This window comes from Staurois parvus, unplaced genomic scaffold, assembly GCF_062004578.1.
Source record: "Staurois parvus isolate SC_StPar_1 unplaced genomic scaffold, SC_StPar_1.0 ptg000235l, whole genome shotgun sequence".
In the NCBI taxonomy this organism is placed as follows: Eukaryota; Metazoa; Chordata; class Amphibia; order Anura; family Ranidae; genus Staurois; species Staurois parvus.
The window spans coordinates 678710-689783 of record NW_028318031.1 but is presented as its reverse complement, the minus strand read 5'-3'; positions in this window follow the sequence as shown (position 1 = coordinate 689783).

Genomic DNA, 11074 nt, shown 5'->3' with positions numbered 1-11074 from the left:
AGAACTCTCCAGCGCTTCTTTGCCATCCATTTCTGAGTGCTTTTTGACGTATGTTTGGGGTCATTGTCCTGCTGGAAGACCCAGGATCTTGGACGCAAACCCAGCTTTCTGACACTGGGCCCTACAGTGCGACCCAAAATCCTTTGGTAATCCTCAGATTTCATGATGCCTTGCACACAGTCAAGGCACCCAGTGCCAGAGGCAGCAAAACAACCCCAAAACATCATTGAACCTCCACCATATTTTACCGTAGGTACTGTGTTTTGTTCTTTGTAGGCCTCATTCCGTTTTCGGTAAACAGTAGAATGATGTGCTTTACCGAAAAGCTCTATCTTGGTCTCATCTGTCCACAAGACGTTTTCCCAGAAGGCTTTTGGCTTACTCAAGTACATTTTGGCAAACTGTAGTCTTGCTTTTTTATGTCTCTGTGTCAGCAGTGGGGTCCTCCTGGGTCTCCTGCCATAGCGTTTCATTTCATTTAAATGTCGACGGATAGTTCGCGCTGACACTGATGCTCCCTGAGCCTGCAGGACAGCTTGAATGTCTTTGGAACATGTTTGGGGCTGCTTATCCACCATCCGGACTATTCTGCGTTGCAATCTTTCATCAATTTTCCTCATCCGTCCACGACCAGGGAGATTAGCTACAGTGCCATGGGTTGCAAACTTCTTGATAATGTTGCGCACTGTGGACAAAGGCAAATCTAGTTCTCTGGAGATGGACTTGTAACCTTGAGATTGTTGATATTTTGCCACAATTTTGGTTCTCAGGTCCTCAGACAGTTCTCGTCTCCTCTTTCTGTTGTCCATGCTTAGTGTGGCACAGACAGACACACAATGCAAAGGTTAAGTGAACGTCTCTCCTTTTTATCTGCTTTCAGGTGTGATTTCTATATTGCCCACACCTGTTACTTGCCCCAGGTGAGTTTACAGGAGCATCACATGCTTGTAACATTCTTATTTATCCGCAGTTGTGAAAGGGTGCCAATACTTTTGTCCAGCCCATTTTTGGAGGTTTGTGTGACATTATGTCGAATTTGCTTTCTTTCCTCCCTTTTTTTGTTTTGTCCCAATACACACAAAGGGAATAAACATGTGTATAGCAAAACATGTGTTAATGCAATACGTTTCGTGAGAAATACATGATTTCCTGGAGAAATATCAAGGGTGCCAACAATTTCGGCCATGACTGTATATAGAGAGAGAAAAACAGGTCTGAATGGTTTTGCCAATACACCACAGTTCCGTTTCCAGATTATTAGCAATGGAATCCCCTTGTACAAAAATACTTGTATACAGTACCATGTGCTTAGACACCTTATAAGAGGCTCCCTTCTTTAGAGATATCATGAAATATTGATAAATGTTTAAAATGGTCACAAAAGAAAATGTAAAAAATACAATTTTGCCAGGTATATGAAATACTGAATATTAATTTGTGCATTCTCTTTTTGAGTCAGCAGATGGAACTGAAGTCACTTTTTCACATTTTTACCAGAGACTGCTTAGCCCCTCTGAAGTAAAAGCCTGTTTTTTTCAAAGTTTAAAAGCTAAACCTTAAATGTACACACCCAAGTAAATGAGTTAGAGAAGTGGCTCATACCTTATCAGATAGCTTCATCCAAGTTTATAATCAGACAAAGCCACATTTGAGGGAGGGAGCCACTGCTGCATTGTCTCTTTAGATAACCTATAGTGATCTGGGATTCCTTTATCATGTGTGAAATGTTTATTTCTAAAATAAAGATTGTAGGCATATGGTGGAAAACAAGACATAAATTTAACAGCTTATAAATCTTTAAAGATTACAAAACTGACTGAAAACCATTATAGTCAACCTATAACCAAACAGTAAGTTTAAACTCAAAATGTTGACATTAATTTTCAATGTTTTTTTTAGTTCAAAATAATTTCCTTGACTATATTGACCAGTGGATTGTTAGAGATTGTAATCCATAATCTTTATCTACTTAATGGTGTATTTTAGAGTGCTTAAGATTATAAAATACCGTTGTGCACGTTGCCCATGTAGAACTTCAAATCACACTCCTTCAGTGTCGGTACTAATTTAAACAGTCATTAATAATGGCTAGTTGCAAAACTTAATAAAGAAACACTTTCAGTGGGCTCAGACATTTCATTGGTACATCATTATGGATTGCCTTCAAAACAAGCTAGCTATATCGGAGCAGTCAGTATGCATGTGTCACTTCGCTGAAGAGCAGGTAAGACATAAATACCAAGGATACGAAGATTAAACAGAGATCTGTTGTGTATCACTTCTAAATTAGATTTTTTCTTAATATTTATTAAGATGCCAGAGAAATAAGTCAAATACCTTTTTAATAACAAACTATCATCAAGCAACATTTCAACAGCAATAAATTGACTGATGAAATGCTGGTGAACATTCATTATTCATTTTCAGCTGGGAGCCAAATGGTTTATCAGCAAAAGTATTGGTTGGCAATTCTCCTTTGTACTAGTTTGCTTTAAAGAGGAACTGAACTGTAAAAGTTGTACCCAAAGGCAGCAAAGAAAGAAAGAAAGAGGGGGTGGCTAAAGGACTAGTCACCAATGTTGGCTGTGGGTTCCCTGCAGCTCATCTTTTCCTAAATACTGACTTACCATGCCTTGTTCCACAGTGTGTTTCTTTGTGGTGCTGGCCACCTTGATAGAGGCGCAACTTTGCATCCTTGATTACTGGAGATGTAATGACTACTGGAGGAATATTTACAAACCAGCAAGGGAAGGGCAAAAAGCACAGATCCACAGAATGGATAAAGCAGAAGCAGAGAGGTCCTTGCATTGCAGATCCCCATGTACAGTTTTCTCCTAAGCAAGAAGTACACTGAACTGCAAACTGTTTCCTTAAAGATAAAAGATCTTAGCTTTTTGAGCTCAGTTCCACTTTAAAAAGAAAAACACTGATACTACAAAAAATTTAGGATTTATGGAACAGATCCCAAGATTGTGATTTGCAAATAGGGTAGTGTATCAAACTTTATGAATGGGCAGGGTCACACTGTTGGGATGACAGCTAGGGGGGAGGAACAAATGTGACGTCTTTAGATCTGGACACCTGGTGCAGCATTCTTGTTGGATGTCCTGGTATGGAACCCAAAACTACCACTGATGCTCATTCATGTGTGCTTTATGCTATATACATGGACAAACATGTTTCCAGATGTTTTCCTTCTTTGACATTATTGCTGCTGTGAACAGGCAGCAACTTTCTGTACTTTGCTAAAACCAAATAAAGTCTTAATGGAATCAAAATGTGCAAACACCCTTCAGGCCGCAGAACATAGTCTTAGCTGTAACCTAAGCATGGACGATGGTATCTCCTCAGCTGCACAGTCTTCAGTTTTCCTTACAATATTTTCTGCACAGGTATAGACTCACAGACAGGCATCCTATTAAACTGGGCACAGCAGCAATGCAGGCAAGGGTACCAGGGGCATATATAATGTGTAACTGGTTGCTGATTTTACCAAGATAGCAAACGTCTGACAATAGTTTACTTTCCTGTATGCATACAGCAATCATTAGTTATCACTGAAATAGATTGGAATTGTAAATGATATCCCTTGAAACAAATAACGTTACATTAATTATAATGAATAAATACACAGAAATCCAATCCTGGCAAAAAATTGGCCACAGTGTGTATTTTTAGTTGATTCTTTAAATTTCTAAATTTAACAGTAAACTGTCTCTAAAGTGTATTTGCAGGCAAAAGTGTGTCTTAGTTTTGGAACTAGCGGGGAAGGTTTAGACTGACTGTGAAATGTGTATTGTTGTCTAGGTCCCCATTGGGGGAATTCACCTCTCGATTATGACTAAGCCCATGGGAAGGTGAAATGCATCAGAGGAGTGTAGCTTGGGATGAGACAAGCTGAAGCTGATTCCTTATATACAGTATATATGATAACTGGGCTGATAGCTGGTGCTCAGTTCTTTATCTTTTTTTTGACAGTTGGAAATTTTGGACAGCTGAGGACATGATCTGTGGCCATGGGGATATAGTGTTACCCCCGCATGGGGATGCTTCTTAATTCTTCTCCCCAGTGGTTGCCCTGACCTTGCAAGCCTCCCGACACCTCTGACATTCTGGGTCCACACATACAATATTTCAACACTATAGAATAATAATGCAAGATACACAATTATTTAGCAACAGCTCTATATTAATCTTGTTCAAAAGAGTAGGCTGCAGGAATAATGGGTTTAGGATATACAACTCCCCATAAAAAGATAACACAGGTAAGTTAGGAATAATCAGCAATGTTTACCAAATTATACAGTCATGAGTAGTAAGCTTCAACTATTAAACTGCAACACCAGCAGTAAGAAGAAATGGCTTTTTGACTTATCATCTCCCTCTAGGCCATCAGCGCCACAATGGGGATGCAGAGAATTATGTAAATGTATATTCCAGCATAAATAGTACCCCAATTTGAATAACAATGGGCTTAGAAAAGAAGAGGTTCAGTTAACTAGAGGTTGCAACTTGAGTCCGGGATGTTTAACCACTTCAAGTCCAGGCCAATTTTCAGCTTTCCAGGCCACTGTCCAGGCCAATTTTCAGCTTTCAGTGCTATCACACTTTGAATGACAATTGCGCGGTCATGCAACACTGTACCCATATGAATTTTTTTGAGACAGATAAAACTTTATTTTGCTGGTTTTTATTCACCACTGGGATTTTTATTCTTTTTGCTATATAAATGAAAAAGTCCAAACTTTTTGAAAAAAGTGTTTTTTCTTATACAATTTTGCAAATAAATAATCTTTCTTCATAAATTTTGGCCACAATTTATTCAGTTATCTTTTTAGAAAAAAAAATAATAACCCAAATTAGTTTATAACCAAAAATGATAATCTTTCTAAGTTTTTTAGTTATTTTTTTACATACCATCACCCTAGCAGTACAGTGTCACCATAATGACACTACTACTTGTGGGGGGTGATGAAGATTTTTTTTTGGTTTTACACTGATTGCTTTTATACCCCTAAAGGCTGTAAAAGGAATCATTTCTCCTTCTCTCTGGCTGCATTCTTGCAGCCATTGAGAAATACTGTGTGAGCTGTGATTGGTCACAGCTCGTCACATGGTACAAGGCTGTTGTAAATAGCCTTGTATCATGTGACCTCTGTGATCATTCACAGATTTCACACGTAGTAAGCAATGATGTCAGAAGTGGCATCTTGCTAACTACTCTTCATGTGATCACTGATTGGCCAGTCAGTAGGCTGTAGGAATAATGGGTTTAGGATATACACCCCCCCATAAAAATATAACACAGGTAAGTTAGGAATAATCAGCAATGTTTACCAAATTATACAGAGGTCCCGTACAACGATCGGTGTTCTGCACACTCCCAGGGAGTGCGCACAAGCAGGAAGTGGGGAGGACATTTATAAACGGCCACCTACCCCTGCACTGCTTCTGTCCAGCCGTTTATATACATGGGCCAGACGGGAAGTAGTTAAAGTTCCTGATATTGTGGTGTCTGTTGTATTCTGCTAGCTATGTTGGGGCCCATAAACAGTGGTAAATACTGGTAATTCAATGAAGTTAAACAGATAGGCTGTGGTACTGCTCAAAGCAAAGATCTCCTGCTACTAAGGTTTTAAAGTGTCTGCATGCAGTGTCTCTAGAATAATGACAGAAAGAGGTTGGGCATCCACCCGCTCACCAATCCCATAGATAGCATAGCCTCCTAGGAACAAGAGTTCTTGCTCAGGCTCTTGGCTGATTGCAGGGATGTGTAGAGTTTCTGCCTGATAGCCTGTCCATGCAGCAAATAGAGATGTCTATGTGAAGACCAGATAGTGCAAGTCTTGATGCAGAGAAGCTGATGTGATCCCAATGTGGTGATCATTGCCACCGGGATAGTGAACTGAGAGAGTTCACAGAGTGCAGAGTCCTGCAGCTGTAGGCCAACAATCTATCTCTGGAGGAAAATGGCAGTCCCCTTGTGCTCAACTTTGAATCCTGCACCCAAGAGAGAGAGCTAGTCCCTTGCTGTAGAATATATCTGCTCTCCCAGCATCCCTCTCATTTGCCAGGTCTTTGGTAGTTGTAGTTCAATCAGCACTCAGGACTACATTATGTATTATAGGACTACAGGTCCTAAGATCCTCTGCTGCCGGAAAAACTGAATCCACTCTGCTAACAGAAAGTGATGTAGCAGTCTGTTCACTGGGGGAAAATGATTAGCCATAGTTTCATCTGTAAATGTCCCTGAAAGACATAATGATATAGCTGGCATCTGGCTGCAGGGAAATCCTCCAACTGTTGTACACACAGCGTGGAACGGAGCTTCTTATCAGCAGGAACTGTGTTATCACACTGGAACTCAGAGTCAGGGATGTTCTTTATGAGTGAGATACTTTGGAATATGATAAACTTTCTAGATTTGAAAATCAGCAGATGAAATGATTGAGTGATTCAGACAACAATTTATCGGAAACCCACGTCCATGAATAGTTTACTACATTGGAAAAGTCATCACCCAAAATCCTTCAAGTGAAGAATGAGGGCAAAGCGAAACTGCTCAACACAAGTGGACTCTTAAGCAGAAAGTGGGTATCTCTTTGAGAGAGTTACTCAATAAGGATATCCCAGGAGGAATCTGTTGGAATCATTTGAAAAAGCAAAAGCAATACCCAAAAACCCACTCTTAGGACAAAAAAGAACTAGAAACGATAATTTTGGAGAGATGCAAATAATTGGCACCTGCTTGCAGCAATTGGGGAGGATTTATAACATTCAGAAGTATTAAGCACTTTTGCTGGATGATAAGGACCAACACTGTTTCCTACCAAATCATCCATTGATACCATATAGAAGAGATAGGAATTTCAGAGATGTTCTGGTCCATAGCCATTTTGATAAAGTCCTAGCAGACACAGAATATAACCTTGCAGCCAGATAAACCCAAGGGGTCACATTGATGTGGCCCTTGTAAAGCCTACATTTTTTGTGCCAACTGTGAAGGAATTCATGAACCCTAAAACAGGTGAAAAGGAGATTATTCGATCTTTCTATAACTGTAGCTCTGGAGGAGTAATCTACATTGCCAGTTGTTCATGCCCCCTACTTTATGTTGTAAAACTATTAATCATTTCAGACGGAGGGTCTTGGCACACATAAATTATGTTATATTAAAGAGAGATAGCCCTATTTCTAGGAATGTTTGGTAACACATGGAGGAAAATGTGAATGTCTGGATGGTGCAAGATTTGAGATTGGGTTCGAGATAGGGTGATCTAGCTCAGGGGTCTCCAAACTTTCAAAAGAAAGGTGTAAATACAGTGTAAATTTGCTGTCCCCTCAAAATAACTCAACACACAGTCATTAATGTCTAAACCACTGGCAACAAAAGTGAGTACACCCCTAAGTGAAAATGTCCAAATTGGTCCCAAAGTGTCAATATTTTGTGTGGCCACCATTATTTTCCAGCACTGCCTTAACCCTCTTGGGCATGGAGTTCACCAGAGCTTTACAGGTTGCCACTGGAGTCCTCTTCCACTCCTCCATGACGACATCAATGAGCTGGTGGATGTTAGAGACCTTGCGCTCCTCCACCTTACGTGTGAGGATGCCCCACAGATGCTCAATAGGGTTTAGGTCTGGAGACATGCTTGGCCAGTCCATCACTTTTACCCTCAGCTTCTTTAGCAAGGCGGTGGTCATCTTGGAGGTGTGTTTGGGGTCGGTATCATGTTGGAATTCTGCCCTGCAGCCCTAAGAACCCTAAGAAGAGCTAAACGAAGAGCCTTGGGTAGAACAAGAGAGGAACTGATAAATAAGCCAAAATCAAAAACAGAGGAGGACCCCTTAAATCAACCTATAAGATTCATAACCAAATTTGGACAACAATGGAGGGAAGTTAGGAATGCCTTGAATTCTCACTGGCATCTACTAACACAAAATCCACAGATAGCAAGAATTGTAGGGGAGAGTCCACAAATGGTAGCAAAAAGGGCTCAGAATCTAAATGATATACTAGTACAGTCAGAGTTTCAGAGGACTCCACAAACAAACTGGTTGACTAGGAAGAAACGCATGAGAGGTATGTTTCCATGTGGCCACTGTCAAATCTGCCCATATGTACATAAGACTAACCTATTCTCCAATAAGGATAATTCACGGGAATTTCAGATACGTAGTTTTATTAACTGCTCCAGCAATAGAGTAATATACATGATAGAATGTCCCTGTAAGAAAATGTACATAGGAAAAACTAAAAGAAATCTTAGAACTAGGATTGGCGAACACCTGAGAGATATTAGAAATGAGAATAGAAATGTAGGGAAGGGTGAGAAAGAAAATCCCCTGGCACAACACTTTAAAGAAGTACATGGGGGAAGAACAGAAGGCCTGAAAGTTAAAGGGATCTTCCTGCTGAATATTTCAGCTAGACGGGGGGACTTTGATAAAGTCCTTCTTCAAAAAGAAAAATTCTGGATATATACCCTAGGTGCACTTGTCCCCTATGGACTAAATACAGAACTTAACTTTAAAGTCTATTTGAAATAAATGTTTGAAGCTATATATATTTTTTCCTGTATTACTATGATCATACTGTTAGTCCTAAACTAGGAAAATATGGATTCCCTCTGTTATAATATATCCCCGATATGAAGGCCCCTAGGGGACTAAATAGGAAATGTAATCGGTACTAGGCTCTATATGGTCTCAAATCCGATCTCTGCATTATCTAAAATATTAAAAAAGATAGTATTAAAATGTGGACTTTGTTCTGCCCTGGGGGTCCCCCTGCTCCCTCTTCTCCTTTTGGCCCCTGGATCTGGAATTATTCTGTCCCTTATTTTTACTCTCACTAAAGAATATCTTTCTATTGTAAAATAAGGCTTTCCTATGTAATGTCAGCAGTCATTATAAGTTTTTAAACTCACTTTGGATTTTTTAATGTAGTGATATCTTTTCAACACAAGAGGGCGACATGGAGATTTCTCTATATGCAATTAGTGTACTATATAAGGCAATGGAAATGATGTCCCCTCCCAGTTCTGACGAAGTCCGCGGTGATTGGCGGACGAAACGCGTCAACGTAATGACGTCACTACGCTCGGCGTCTTCATAGGGTGCGGTGCCCACGAGGAGGGAAGGAGCGGCGTTTGCTCCAGATCCATGTTAAGAAGGCACGAGGCTCTGAAAAAACTACCATAGGGCTACCTTTCCAGCAGTCCGCATGTGGCAATACTAAATAGAGCATACCTTCCACCGGTGGCAAGTAATTTTTTGCCTATTTGGCTAAGTTAGCGGGTAGTCGCTGGTTAGGGTCAATAAGCCTATAGGGAATTTTTATGGAATGCTATATGTGCCTAGCACCCCTGTTGTTTCAGGGAATTTTTTGAAAATCCTCTGTGGAAGAATATATGTATCCAATGTCACACATGTGCTATATGGTGTGATATGGTGATATCCTTAAGGAACCGCCCTGCTATCTCAGTTTGAGCAATTTTTGGAAACCCCTCAGTGGGTATATAGATTCAGGTATATATTGCCTGCTATATATATACTATTTTTCTTTGAAGTTTTTTGCTTTGAGACTACCTGGCTTCCCATTCATATATACACTACTAAACAAGCAGAAAGGACCTGATCCTATTTCAAGTCGACGTGAAGTCTTCTTGATCATCACTGATGGTAATATATACCTTATTTTTTTTTTTTATTTTTTTTTTATTCAGGGATCCTGCCTGATACTTATGATTTATATACTTTATATATATCCTTAGAATCACTTGTTACTGTGGACCTTGTTTCACTTGGGGTGGTTACCCAGGAAGTCTCTACATTCATCATGCTGGTATGACAGCCAAATTACTGAGAAGGTAACTGGAGTAATAGTTCATGTTTATATGGGGTAGAGTTGGTGTGATATATACGTTACTTATGTTTTTGACTACCATCTTTTTGTGTTATAGTCTCTACTCACCAGGAAGTTACTCTACATACCCTGGCACATACCAAGAATATGTCTGAAGACTACATGGTCAATTCTAATACAAGACTGGACTATATGTAAACTTAAGAGAATATTGCTAGAAAATTCTATTGCCTTATATGGTTCCCTATGTGCCCAAATCACCCAGAAATGAGGACGCTAAGTGCTTTTAAATGATTTTATTTTGTTTGATATGTTCACTGTGCTCATGTTCAACCTCCTTATGATCTATGTGATCAAAATAAAGTATTCTTTGTAATTACCTAACCTACATTACTCCGCGTGGATGTTTAAGTAACCACTTTCCCTTTTGGGTGGTGTTGCTCTTGTCACACTACTATATTTTCTATTATGCATTCCTCGGTTTATTAATCCACACTTCTATAATAAGTGAGACGGAGATAGTATTATGACACAAAGTATTTGTGTTATTATTGGTGGCTCTTTTCGGTTGCCGTTTTTGTGATAGGTTTAGGTCTGGAGACATGCTTGGCCAGTCCATCACCTTTACCCTCAGCTTCCTTAGCAAGGTGGTGGTCCTCTTGGAGGTGTGTTTGGGGTCGTTATGTTGGAATACTACCCTGTGGCCCAGTCCCTGAAAAGAGGGGATCATGCTCTGCTTTAGTATGTCACAGTACATGTTGGCATTCATGGTTCCCTCAATGAACTGTAGCTCCCCAGTGCCGGCAGCACTCATGCAGTCCAAGACCATGACACTCCAACCACCATGCTTGAATGTAGGCAAGACACATTTGTCTTTGTACTTCTCACCTGGTTGCCACCACACACGCTTGACACCATCTGAACCAAATAAGTTTATCTTGGTCTCATCAGACCACAGGACATGGTTCCAGTAATCCATGTCCTTAGTCTGCTTGTCTTCAGCCAACTGTTTGCGGGCGTTCTTGTGCATCATCTTTAGAAGAGTCTCCCTTCTGGGACAACAGCCATGCTGACCAATTTGATGCAGTGTGCGGCGTATGGTCTGAGCACTGGCAGGTTGACCCCCCATCCCTTCAACCTCTGCAGCAATGCTGGCAGTACTCATACATCTATTTCCCAAAGACAACATCTGGATATGATGCTGAG